The sequence below is a fragment of the Ochlerotatus camptorhynchus genome, unplaced genomic scaffold (assembly GCF_037179485.1).
Source record: "Ochlerotatus camptorhynchus isolate MF236.1 unplaced genomic scaffold, CSIRO-AGI_Acam_v1.1 ptg000550l, whole genome shotgun sequence".
Classification (NCBI taxonomy): domain Eukaryota; kingdom Metazoa; phylum Arthropoda; class Insecta; order Diptera; family Culicidae; genus Ochlerotatus; species Ochlerotatus camptorhynchus.
In genome coordinates, this window is record NW_027041033.1 from 2870359 (window position 1) to 2883048 (window position 12690).

Below are 12690 nucleotides of genomic sequence, written 5' to 3' on the forward strand. Positions count from 1 at the left end.
TTTCACTCATTACGAGCTAAGAAATCAATTTAATATTCACTATACTTTTGCTGTGACATCAAAACTACCTTTCGTAATCCTACGTCAAATCTACGGTCGTGTCTTGGATACAACCTCTTACTTCAAGATTCTTGCTTTACACCCGAACGAAACCGAAACTTTCATAACGGCTGGCAGCAGTCTCTTCGTGTCTGTCATCGGTGAAGGGAAAAACGAGATAGCTTTATTATACCATCTCTTTCTAAGAAAACGAGGTGCAACGGAATCATTTTTGCATCGATTCAACTCTCAGAGCTTCAACTTTACACGTTGTGAGTTGTGAATAGTCTCGAATTTGTAAAATCAATGTCAAGCATGATAGCATGGAGCAAACTCTAATATTACGCGTGATATTAAAAGCGTATGAGATCCGAAAAAAAACATCAATTTGTTAATGATTATGCCATGACTGGAACAAACGATTTTAATTTTATACTGATAACAATTTCCAATTACATAAAAGCCATAAAATTCCACTTCCCATTGAATTCCGCAATCCGCAATCCACAATCACCTAATCAAACTGTAAAGTCATTTCCAAAACCATATCCATTATAATTAGAAAGCATAATTGAATTTCATTCTGCCCGCTGACTGATATCATTTTCAACCCCTTCCCGTTGTCGTTGCCAATCCTAAAAACTTGGAGATGATAGGCTGTCGACTGAAACCGGCTGGCCGGAGTGGATCTGATTGTAATTGCTTACAAATTGAATTTCATCGAGCGAGGGACGGCTTCAGTTCCGAGCCCGGTCTCAGCCGGTTTGTATTTTTAGACTTTCCAGCCATGATATAGTTTGATGATAATTTCCATAATTAATGCTTTAAGCTGTAATCCCTTTGAGGCTGGCACCTCCATCATGCGGATCGGATCAAAATATCGATCCGAAAGCCTAAGCTTGCGCTCTCGGATATTTTACACGGACCACATGTGCCATAGCTTCCTTTGCTAGGGATTTGGGTGGGATCGTAGTAGTAGGCGGATTAACAACAGAGAAAAACAGCCCCGAGGTCAAGGGGTCAGCACTTTTGAACCCAACACGTCCCTAAACAGCTGTTGCTGCTGTCATGTCGGCTACCGACCGAGCGAATCCATAATTGGTCCCAAAACTCGGAGGAAACTTGTTCGGTTGGTTTTTTTGATTTTGCACTTTTGACTTCAATCGAAGGATGGAAAAATCAATTGCTGCTGCCAATTTTGTAGTGCATGGAGGAGTCCCGATTCCACTCTTTTATTACTGTCCTCTGGAACCATTATGGCGAGGGCACATATTAGCTAGGATCCATTGTTTGTAACTTGACGGGAAACAGCAAACGGGTGTGCTTTTAGAAAGGTGGATAAAAGCCCCAAGCCTGCAGCCAGTGTGATTGATATCCATTTTCTCCGCCCATACACACAAGGACGGATCGTGAGTGGAAATCCATTCCGCTAAGCCGTTTGCTAACAAGGACATGTTCGATTGCAAAGCAATCCATATATTCGCTTCGACCGATTGTCGTTCAGTGTCCATTCCGATAGGGCAGGGGGAGAAAACGGGGTACTCCTCCGGTTTGATGGATGTGTGCTTTTGTGCATCGATGGGAAACCTGAGGGATTTTTTCAATTGGAAATTGATTTTTTTTCCATTTCCACTTGGCACATTTATTGCACCGGGCGTACGTAAACGATGCACAGTCAGTGGTGTTGGTGGAGGTCAACTCAGTTCCTGGTGGTGGGTTGCTTTGTTCCAATGAATGTTATTTATTATCCTCGGGGCAGCGAATCAAAGCACACTGTGGGAGTCGGATTTGAAAAGCCAAGCTGAAATCAGTGGTGACAACAGGTAACAAATTTAAATATGCAACAGTTGTTACTTACTCTGGGAGGGGGAATTAAATCCCTTATCTAGCTCTATGGGAATTGAAACATCGGTGTTAACATATACAAACTGTAAAATAAGCTTTGAACGGGAGGGTGAACGTAAATGCTGGTGCATGTTTTATAACGTGCGAAGTTTATTTTTACGGAGCGTAATGATGGCATATCATTAATATAGATCAACTATCATCGTTCGATTCGTCGATTGTCTGTAAGACATTTCCGGCTATTTTCGGCTCACAGTTCGATGAATGAAGCTATTATCTAGCATCTAATACTACACCCAACCGGGGGATGTAAGATTCGCTTACAATTATGTGGGATTCATCATCAGAAGTTGTTAGTGGAGACCACATGAACCGAGGATGCGATATACCTATCTGCGGCCCAATGCAAGAAAATTGGAGACCGAAAAATGTAGAGTGTATTAGTGAGGCAAATAAGTTATGTCGAAAAAAAATTGGAAACAGACTGCCGGCTGGACTCGAAAACCACGAGAACCACGATCTAAATTATTTTATTTAATCTTAGAACGCAAAAAGCTCGTTTGGTAAAAGTGCTGGTCTTACCCCACAAGGGTGACAGTCTTACCCCGCACTGATAGAAGTACACAATCTATTCAAACCTTGCTACCACACAATTTCTTTTCAAAATTGTCTAGACATGGAGCTCGCTATTATTTTAAAATAGTCTTAATGCTTAAGGGGCCGGGCTTACCCCCAGTTTGCCTATAGTAAAGAAAGAAACTCACGAGCAGCGTTCGATCAGCAGTTCGCTCTTAGGAGTGTCTTAGGTTTAATATAAACAAATTGTGAGAGTGCTAGTAAAAACTCAAGACTGCCAGTCTGTCTGGCTGACATGGTTGGATTAGTAATTAAAAATTTAAATATAATCATTGATCAATTTTAACTCCAAGCTATATGCGAGGCTAAATCCGTCGGTGATCTGATCTAGCGGAATCAAATACCGCGCGTCTCCATATCCATGAACACAAACGAAGAATGAATGATCTTCTCGGTCTGTAAACATCAATGATTAACCCATCACTATCTCAATTGATTCCCATCCTCACCAGCCTACTTAGATATTGATTCGTGTTGTTCGGCTCTCATCGAAGCATCACGCATGTCTACATTGACTTTGTTTACATTCATCAATCGCTACCTTGTACGAGGTACGCGTGTCAGTGCAACCGGCGCGCCTACCTTGATTATTTACGATTTTCTCATCTTTTTCTTCTCCCGCGAAAAAATAGCCGTTTTATGACCTTACTGCGCGAAAAACATGTGTTGCTTTTGGCGTGAAATGAAATTTTACCTAGACTGGTATATAGCTATGTGTTACATGGATGTTGTCTTCCGTGTGAAGTGACGTGATGCCTTTCGAAAGGGAAAAGTCGGCTCATCAATTAATCAACAAACTCTGGGTTATAAGACGACGCCGGTATTGCGTCTGTGTTTGTGTGTGTGTACCTTTTGCGTAAGCCGTCCGGAGTGGAATCAAGATTTCAGTATATCCATAGCAATTTGCACCATTTGCAGTGCCTACTATGTTTTATTATGTATACACAAGATAAGGCACACTAGATGACTTCGGTTTCTGTAAATGTTTACCCCAGGATTGTTGACAGAAGAAATTGGGATCAAAGTGTCTACAAACGCCTATACATATCCGGAAGCCAAACTTGATTAGTACCTATTCGTTGAATCAGATTCAATCAACTTCCCTATATCAACATCCTATCCAGACGACAGCATCGTCTTATTCCACAAGGCTGTGGAATTAACGAATCCGACCTTAGTGCCCTCTGACTAGGCCAGGGACTAGGCACATATTTTGCGGTCTCAAACAATAACACAATTACTCGTGAGAGCTGATTACCTGTACGTACTGAATCAACTTCAACAGACGCTCTAGGCATTTGCTTTCAAGCTTTGAGATGAGTCGGAAAAAGCTTATATTCCGAAAAGACGTTCATGAATAATCAAACATTTAACGGAGAGAGTGGGAAATTCAATTTAGCGGATGAATTTAAGTGAGGTAAAGTTGATTTTCCTTCTGCTGCTCACCGTTCGTTGCCGACCTTGCATTGCTCGCTCGAGGAAAAGCTTCTTCAAGGGCTTCCGATCCAAGTAGACCGGAATAGTGTAGGGAAGGGAAATTTACACAGTTAGCAACAAGAAGATGGATTACATACATACAAAGTCTCAGCACAGGGAGATACCATCGAAACGGGACCGTTATCATGGCATGCTGTTGCCAAGCCCGGCCGAGTTGTTTTCCAACAGGAAGCTCTATATTGTATTTTCCCGTGATATTTGCGTCGAATAATTTTGTTGTCGTTTGTCTTTGAAATCTAGTCCTCCTAGAATCATTCGCACAAAATTACCGAAGTAGGTTCCTATATCTTCCTTTGAGTGCGGAGGGTGTGGTTCGGTGCGGAAGAAACAGGCGAGATATATTAATTAGCGTCACGCTCGGTTTTTCTTCCGCAGAGTGCCCTTTCGGGCAAAACTTTCCGGTTTCCGTTGTTGTCGTCGGTTCTATTCACGATCGAATGAAGCTGATTACGTCACAGCAAAAGTTGAAATTGGGCAGTTGTTGTTGTTATTGTTGTTTGGTGGTTTTCCGTCATTGTTTCCATTTTTAGCACTTCTTCTTGTTACTCGCGAGAACGAGATTTCATTGGTTTCATTATCTGAAAATAAGTGGAGCGGGAAGTTGTTCGTTCGGCATTAGAATGCTGAGCCGGCCGTCGGCAGTCGCTGGGAGTGTTAATTCGTGAGATTATTTTAATTATACTGGAGATGGACGGGGCGTGATTCGATATTTAGGATGTGGTCTATAAACATGTTAATCACACACTTAGAATAAATAATGTAAATTTAGGTGCTCTGAGAGTGACAGATACGAACGTCAATTTTGACATAAAGTTGAGTCATCACAGACACGAAATATAGCTCAATCAAACGTACTTTTCGTCGACCAACGAACTTTTCAGTCTCGGAGCATTTAATTTTGCATGACATGTTTGTTTACGTCTCATATTTTATGTCAAAGATCTATTCCGTCACGTGTAAAATTAGTTATTTCTAAGTGTGCATGACGAGGATATGCGGTTGTCCATTACATTCTTAAGACTTCCCGTCAAGCAGATATCCCGAGTAATCCGCGAAACTTAACAAACTGAACTCGAGTTAGTCCCTTTGTCATCACACCAGCAATCCGAATATCTGTTGGAACATACACTAAGCGAATCACTCTCTTCTGAATCTCATCGCTCACAAAATGATATCTCACTTCAACATGCTTCAACCTCTTCATCGGTCTATCTTCTTCAGTCTCTCGAATACACGCTTGATTGTCTTCTTCTGTAATCACTGTAGGTTCATCAGATTCATGTAGATATACTAAAGCAATGTATGCTTGAAGTGTCTATAGCATGCCTGTGATCGTGGCTACTCATGGTTACTCTATGAGTAAACGGCTCAGAAAAACATTCAAAGTGTTTTTATGTTACTTCATACGCGAAGTTAGCGATTTTCAGAGTTGGTTGGAAATGCTAACATGAAGCTTTAGTGTGATAATTTATTAGCTAGAGAATGATCTTTAGAAGAGGGTAGGTGGATGTCTTTTTTTTTGCCTATAGACTTTAAGACATACTTCAAGTCTCCGCGTACATCGTACGGGTTAGGCAAAAAATGTGCGTCTGGCTTTAAAAACTGTCGCATTAATGGCCCTTCGCTCATTTTCAATTTCTATTCAAATTCCATACTGCCGTACTCTAACGGAACTATCTACCTACCCTCTTCTAAAGATCATTCTCTAGCTAATAAATTATCACACTAAAGCTCTATTGCTAATATCTCACCCAATCAGAATCTACATATCCGTTCATGACTCCATTCATGTTACTAACTTCAGGCCAATTAATCATTTTAGATGGTCAAGTTTTGAACCCACCACAGCATATTTTGGCGCTACTGTATATGGACGATCAAATATAAAATACTGTGGTAGCCACAGCATAGTTCTGTCAAAACCTCAGCATTTTCATTGATCCATTGTGCCTCGCCAAGACACGCTTGAGGTAGTTCCAGTGCTCATCCGTAGAACAGCTTTGAAAGCAGCTGAAATAATTAATTGCTGCACTCATGTCAGGGTGCGATATCACTATCACGTACATTAAACAAGCCACGAGCTCTCTGCATGGTTGAGTAGTGTACTTCGACGGGTCCGTACACTTTTCCAGCTTCAGTTCAGCTTCTATGGGTGTATGTGTGACCTTGCATTCTCCTATACCAATACGATTCAGTAAGCGCAGCAAATACTGCTTATGGCTGATCTGAAGCACGCCAATCCGAGATACATCTCCACTTCATTTAGGTCGGTCATCTCGAACTTTAGGCTCAGCTTCTTCTTCAAAGTGTTGATGACGACTAGAGAGCGGCTTGCGATTATGATGTCGTCGACGTAAATAATCAGGAACACTGCCTCTCCGTCTTTGCACGCAATGTAAAGGCAGCTGTCCGCTTCACTCTGCCTGAATCCGAGGTCCACAATGAAGTTGTGGAATTGATAGTTCCACTCACGTGAAGCTTGTTTGAGGCCGTATAGCGATTTCTTGGCCGCCAAATCCCCTGTACCAAACTCAGCTGGAAGCCGCATATGGATTTCCTGCTTCAAAGTTCCCTTCAAAAACGCGGTCTTAACAGCGAGTTGGTGCATGTGCATGTCTTCGAAGTTCGCGACAGCTAATACTGCATGCAAGGTAGTTAGCTTTGCTACTGGAGAGTACGTGTCCTCATAGTCAAAACCTCTCCGCTGGGTAAAACCTCTGGCAACAAGTCGTGCTTTGTAACGATTGATAGCACCGACCTCGTTGCGCTGTCCCCATTTGCTGTCAATCACGCTCCGTCCAGCCGACAATGAAGTCATGACCCAGGTCTTGTTCTTCTTCAGTGACTTGATCTTTTCCGCTATCGATTCCTTCAAGCGCTGCCAGCGCTTTTCAAGTTCTGTAACCGTGTTCGGCAAATCCTCAACGATCAAACTACACAGGCTCCGGATCACTGCCGTCTTCAGATGATACCCCTTCCGGATCCTCATCCATACACTTCTCATAGGACAGCTCAATCTGGTTTGTTGTCGCTTCCTTGACTTCCCGCTCTACGCCAAACAGCGAGCTTTCATCAAACACTATGGCCCTTATTACGAGTGTCCCTTCACGGTGAAAACGAAGTGAAGTGACCACTTGTCACTCACGGTGAAGTGATTGCCGTGTAAATCAAATGGGAATCACTTCACCGTGAGTGATAAGTTTTCACTTCACCGTGAAGTGACATTCCAAGTAACAATTTTGGTTTTGTAAGGGTTCAGTAGACTATGATTTAGACTTTAGACTTGAAAACCGCAATAAATCTTGAAATGTTACTTGGGATCGGTAATAAGGGCCTATATCCCTTGCCTCAATCCCTTTGCCTTTCTCTGCATTCCACAAGCGATAGCCGTTTACTGTATATTCCACCAATGTTTAGCTTTCTTCTTTTGGGATCCAGTTTGGTTCTCAACCCCTTCAGAATGTGAGTAGATGCCGCGCTGCCGAAGACACACAGTTTGCTAACGTTCGGCTTACGTCCAGTCCACAGCTCATACGGCGTTTTGTTAAAATCAGGGGCTGCAGTGGATCACCGATTCGTTATATACGTGGCGGTGTATACAGCCTCGCCCCACATCTCCTCACGAAACCGCATTCCGCTAGAATGGCTCTGACACGCTCCATTAAGGTTCTATTCTTCCTACTGTTGTGGCGAGTAAGGGATGGTCGTTTCCATCGCGATACCTTTGCTCCGGCTAATCTGCCGCATCTCATCTCCGACGTACTCTCCTCCGTTATCGATCCTGAGCCGAGAGACTCTCAACCCGAAGTGAGCGGCTACAAGGGCTTCATACTCACGAAAACACTGTAGCACTTGATCTTTGGACGTAAGTAGGTACATTATAGTGAAATGAGAGTAATCGTCTATCCCAAGTGTGCGGAGTCATAGGACCACACACCTCGCTAAGGACAAGTTCCAGCGGTTGCGAGGATCGCCTTTCCTCACTGACCTCGAATGGTAATTTAAAAATCCTACCCGCCAAACACGGCTCACACACGATAGTATCTTTGTCGAACTCGGCCAGGTTCAATCAATCCACCATCTTGTGCCGGACGAGCTGCTTCAGATTGTCGTTGCCCACGTGTCCATATTGCTGGTTCCACTGCATCACAATCCGTGGCACTTTTCCGGAAACTAACGCACATCCCATTTCACGTTCTTTACAGTATATATCCAGTTCGTACAGTTTGTCTTTGAGCCAACCTATAGCCCAGATTACACCGTCTTTCGAGATTTCAGCCTTATCCTTATCAAAGCCAAGGGGAAGGCCACTACACACACCAATCTAAGATGCCGATCATAGAGCAAACTGCGAGCAAGCATCCCGGAAACCCGGTATTTCTGACACCTTGAATGTTTTGGTTTGAAATCGCATGGATAAATCGGTCTAGTGACATTTCGGATTTAAATCTATAAGTAAATTTTATTTACAACAATCAAATATCTACGAGATTGTGCGAAAAGTGTGCCCAAGCGTACCGAATCTAATTGCGGCACAATGTGCTGAGTGACTTACTCCTTGATCAAAGCTCACTTTAAATCCCAATCGCGAATTTCTTTTCACAGAAAATAGGTTGCAGCTCAAACTAGGCAAATAAAGTACGTCCTTGGCTTCACACTTCGTGGTTTTCCCGTTCACACTAACACGTAAATCATAACTGACCACTGTATTCCACTAGAAGTTTCTGTCCGTTTGTCACTAAAATCTCAACCGGATTCACTAGACGGTGCATCGACAAGTCGAGAAACCAACCGACCTTCGTGAAAATATCCTTACGGTTAGGCTTCATATCCACATCAAGTAAACGTCAGCGACAAATTGCGTCCGAATCCTCGACGTTGGAACCACTGCCTTTGCTCGAATCAGTCGATCAAAAGGCATTACATGTTCCGACATCGTCAATCCAGCTCCTTCCGTGTACTTGAACATAAGCAGCTGCTTACGAGTATAGAGCTGGCCCGCACCACCACGCTTTTCGAAGATGTTTCTAAGCGTATTCCAGATCACTTACAGTCTTTAATTAACTCCAGCTGACTGTCCGCCACTGCCTGCACGATTAGTGACTTGCATTTCTTGTCTTACGTTTTTCTATTGGAGAACTTTCTTCTTTTTCTCCGCTGCTGTTTCACCATCGGCCTCCTGCAACTCTTCAATTTCTACCACCTCGCGCTCGAGACAGTCCAACAAATCGAAGGTATCGAGCACCGTTTCCATTCGGAACCGCCAATGATGGAACCCCGAACCGTCGAATGGCGTGATTTTCGTCTTTTCCTTAAAAGCGAAACGCGGCAGACACACAAAAGACTTGACGACCGAAGGGTTCGGAGAGATGTATAACTTTTGAGCTCAAGTTTCTCGACGGTAACCAAAAATGTATCTGATCTATAAATAAATCACTGGGCGTTCATGGGTTAAACACATTCATACAAACATATCAAAATTTAATGGAGCCAGACATGCTTCCACTCACTTGCTATAAAAAATTGATTTTCTGAATTTTGAAACCATTAGATGTCATAATTATATTTTGTACTTGTTAGATAGGGGAAATGACGGCTTCGGCATGCCAGACTATTTTCGGCAACCCAAATTGAAACACTATTTTCACTGGATTTTCTTACGAAAACACTTCGCTGAATGCATGCAAACGATTCTTTATGCTTTCAGCTTCAATTTGACTATATTTTTACCACTGAGAAAAAGCAATCTAGCAAGGTTTTCTTAAAATGAAATACACGCACTACCAATTGTAGCTGATTTCGAGTTGCCGATAATAGAACAGCAGATTTACATGCAGTTCAAATGGAATGGTTGCCGAAAAAAAAAATGGTTGCCGACAATACTCGCTCTCACTAGAGAAGATTGGAGCTTTGTAAAAGCGTTTCAAAACAGTTTTTGACAATTCTTTCGACTGAAATTGTTAGAGCAGCTGGCAGCAAAAGATTGTAGACAAACCAATACTGCATATGTGTGCGTTCCTTAGAGAAAAGGCTATAGAAAGAAGGTCGCTGCTTAGGTTGCCGAGAATACGTAAATTCCCCTATAAGAAGAGGTTGAAAAGCAAATGTTTGACACATGAAACCTGTCAAATTCGCTTTCAGATAGTCGCAATCAGCGATTGTGACTACTACTCTCGAGCGCTCACTCTGAGTGAACGATCACGAATCATAAAATCGCTGATTGTTGCGGCACACGACAATCATAGACCTTCGGACGTCTTTTTAGCAAACCCAGTTTGTTTGGTGGTAATATGATTGTCGTGTGCCACAACATTCTTTAAGATTGTTTAGTCCAATTTTAATGTGTTTATCGTGTTGCAACTTCTTGTATATATCCTCGATTATTGTAATTGTGTGTAGTTCAAATCTTAGTTTAATGTAATTTGTTTTGTTAATCACTGACTACAAACTTTTCCAATAATATACTTATTTTTCATCTTTCTTTTAACCTACCATCTACCAATGAAACTCCAACGCTGTCAACTTGACGTTCAATAGCTTCCCCATGGAAACTGTAGTGAACGTTTGCAGACAGTTCAGACGGACAGCTTGCCAAGGTTGTTATGATTCGCGAAGTATTCGCTTTCGCCAACATTCCCCGCCCCGTATTGCTGGATGTCTTCTCCAGTCATACCTCTTCTCAACACATCGAGCACCACTAATCTTGCAACCGGCCGTTGGAGTATTCCTCTGGCTGTCTGTACTTCTGCACTGCGTATCCTTCCGTCCTTGCCACGATGCACTTCCAAAACCTTTCCCCTAATCCAGCTGTTCTTAATACCTTCATCCACTATGATGACCAAATCTCCTGGTGTCACTGGTTTGATGTCGTTGAACCACTTGGTTCGTCGATTGATGGTCGGCAGGTATCCTTTGATCCATTTCGTCCAGAATTGATCTAAGATATACTGGACGTGATTCTAGTTTGACCTGAGGGCTCTCCCTTCATCAGTTGGCATCTTGGTTGGTTGCACAACTCCGCTAGAGCTCAAAAGCAGGAAATGATTAGGTGTTAGTGCTTCATCTTTCTGAGAATCTAGCGGAACGTATGTCAATGGCCGTGAATTGATAATGGACTCCGCTTCCACCAAGTATGTGCGAAACGTTTCTTCGTCAGGCTTCCGTGACGTGGAGAGAGTTTCTAAAGCGGCCTTCACTGAACGTACCATACGTTCCCAAACGCCACCCATATGAGGTGCAGCGGGTGGGTTGAAGTGCCACTGTGTGTCGTAGTTAGTAAACGTTCCCGCCAACGAACGATTGATGCTGTCAATCTCCTTCTTTAGTTCTCTACTTGTTCCTACAAAATTCGTGCCCTGGTCGCTGTAGATGTCTTGAGGCGCACCCCTCCTTGAAATGAACCTCCTGATAGCCATCTTGCAAGATTCAGTCGACAGTGTACTTGCCACTTCCAAATGCACAGCTCTCACCGCCAGGCACGTGAACAACATCACCGACCGCTTGACGCTACTTCTTCCAATGCGAATCAAATATGGCCCACTGTAATCAACGCCCACGAAAGTGAACGGTATAACGTACTTGCTACTGGCAATGGAGCCAGACGAGGATTCATGGGAAAAGCTCGATAGGCATTACACCACGTACATTGCCTGGCAACCCTTCGAACAATCGATCTCAAAGCAAGAATATAGGATTTTTGCCGGATCTCATTAGTTACGGTTTCCCTGTTTGCATGTCCGTACCGTCGGTGATACGATTCAACTAGCAGCTGTGTTACGTAATGGCTTCTCGGCATAATAACAGGAAACTTTGTTGCATCAGATACTCCCGGTGCTACGCTTATTCTACCGTCGACTCTCAGCAATCCCGCTTCGTCCAGAAACGGAGATAAATTTCGGAGCGGGCTATACTTCTCCAGCTTAACTTGTTGCTTTGGAGGGTGTGAACTCATCCGGATATGTTTCCAGTTGTATTGACCGCCACAGAGTAGTTTCCACTTTTCGTTGCTCTTCCCGAGATAGAATCATTTGGTCCGGAAGCTCCGTATGGAATCTTTTCCGGCATTTGGCGACGAACCGTAGAGCAAATGATACGATTCTTTGTAGGCTCTACGTGTCTCCAATCGCCTATGTTGTATCCAGGAGAGCACTGTTGTTGAATCACTTCACATCACTCGGCGACGTATTGGCAGCGTATGACCTTCAACAACTGACTTCATCAATCGGGACCCTATCACCGCAGCTTGTAGTTCTAGCCGTGGTACTGACAAGGTTTTTAGTGGTGCTACTTTTGTCTTCGAGGAAATTAGAGCACACCGTACGCCTTCACGATCAACGATGCGAAAGTAAGCAACGGCAGCGTAAGCCGTCTCACTCGCATCCACGAAAACGTGAACGTCCACACTCTCCAAACTGCTCGGCTCATAACCAGGAAAGTAGCACCGAGAGATTGTGACTGTGTTGATTTTATGAAGTATGTTCAGCCACCGTTGCCAACGATCGTAGATCTGTTCAGGAATCTGCTCATCCCAACTCGTTTTGGTTCTCCAAACATCCTGGACAATACACTTTCCATGTACAACGAACGCCGCTACCAATCCGAGTGGGTCAAAAATACTCATGACTACACGGAGAGTTTCTCGCTTCGTTGGAATCCTCGTACCATCTAGCAACG

At 43.3% G+C, this 12690-nt stretch overlaps 1 protein-coding gene across 1 annotated transcript in view; it reads left to right on the top strand.

Moving 5' to 3' along the window:
- Nucleotides 1–12690, top strand: part of LOC135713351 (uncharacterized) — a 116328-nt gene that overhangs the window by 13604 nt on the left and 90034 nt on the right. The gene's annotated exons all lie outside the window — the stretch shown is intronic.